Raw genomic sequence first — 1,453 nt, 5'->3', positions numbered from 1 at the left:
TGGCCTACTTGGTTTATATATTAGTGTTAGCTTGTGGCAATTGCCCTATGGTGTGGTATTTACTCCAAAGTTTTGTCCTTTATTGGGTCTTGCTGAGAGACTCACTGAATCTTGCTGGGCCATGAATTCAGTATTCACCACACTGCATAATCTTTGCTATCCCCATTCATCTTCCAACTCTGTAGCAGGTCATCTTCGTAATACCTCTTATAGTTGAACTCTGAGTATGAGTTGCCCAGCCTTGGTCAAATAAATACCTGTGGTGAATCCCCACACAGACTTCACTTCTCACATGCAGTTCTTTCTTTTCAAACCCTGTTTTGCAGATTTCTGCTATATTAACACCATGTGAGTCCTAGATCTATCTTCTTTGCTTAGTGAGATTACAGCCTTGTTAGGCTACATTTCATGAACATTGGCAGAAAACTGTTCCAAGGCAGAAACCTAAGAGGATCATAGCACTCTCCACGTGAGTTTCCTTCTTTCAAGGAACACACTCGTGAGCTGCCTATTGGTCAGTGCCTGAAAACTGTTGCCTAATATATTGTGTCTAATTTTATAAATAATTGTAGGGCTTTTTTCATCTTTAAAATGCATCACTTTTTCTCATACCTTATAAACCTTAACTATGTGATGGTGAGTGATGTAATTTTTTCAGTAAGCCTAGGACCTCCATGAATTTTCCTGAAGCTTATAGCTAGAGTAGTCAGGTATAAAAGCTTTCATTCCTTTGGTTCCTTTGATACATTCCTTTGATGTTTGGGTTATTGAAAACAGACTCACTAGATAATTTAACTTTAGCATAATCTATTTCTATTCCTCAGAGTGTTAGCTGTGCTTTCTTTTTGATGAACATTCTCTTCCGGCTCCATCTTGAACAACTTCTTCATCAGAATCTCCTTTTCTTATAATCTAGAATACAGGAGAATACTCTTGTCAAGAGAAAGTCACTAGAGCCCCTGGTTGGGACACCAACTTTCAGACCTACATGTTCAGGCTTGTCTTTAAGAAGTTGTTTTATCTTGTTTACTGCTGCAGGTGTAGGGGGTGAGGACAGCCCCAGTGGGCTGTGGCTTCTTCTTGCTCACCGCCCAGAAAGTGGCCTAGACTAACGAAGTGGACATTCTCACTGCCCTGGTGCCTTGCGCTGGGGCTCAGGTACCTCAGCCTCTCTCCAGGGGCATGGTGGCCACCTATTCATAATTATTTTTGTTGGAAGAGTAAGTCTGGTACCAGTAACTCTTTCATAGCCAGAAGTAAAAATCACAAACCACACTTTGGAGTATAGTTGAAACCACTGAATAAATATTTTCTGTCTTATATAGGTTTGCACTTATATAGCAATAAAGCTATTTGTGACCTATTAGTAGGGACGGAAGTAGATATGATGACAAACACTTATGTAATGCTATTTCTTGCATCTGTAGAGATTATAAAACCAATGTTTTAAAAT

General features: G+C 39.6%; 1 pseudogene; it reads right to left on the bottom strand.

Moving 5' to 3' along the window:
• Window positions 1–706: 706 nt before the first annotated feature.
• LOC121104205 lies at window positions 707–1,124 on the bottom strand (annotated as a pseudogene).
• Between the last annotated feature and the right edge of the window lie 329 nt (window positions 1,125–1,453).

The sequence above is a fragment of the Ursus maritimus genome, unplaced genomic scaffold, assembly GCF_017311325.1.
Source record: "Ursus maritimus isolate PB19 unplaced genomic scaffold, ASM1731132v1 scaffold_20, whole genome shotgun sequence".
Classification (NCBI taxonomy): domain Eukaryota; kingdom Metazoa; phylum Chordata; class Mammalia; order Carnivora; family Ursidae; genus Ursus; species Ursus maritimus.
Note: the sequence above shows the minus strand (reverse complement) of the source record. Positions and strands in the feature narration are given on the sequence as shown.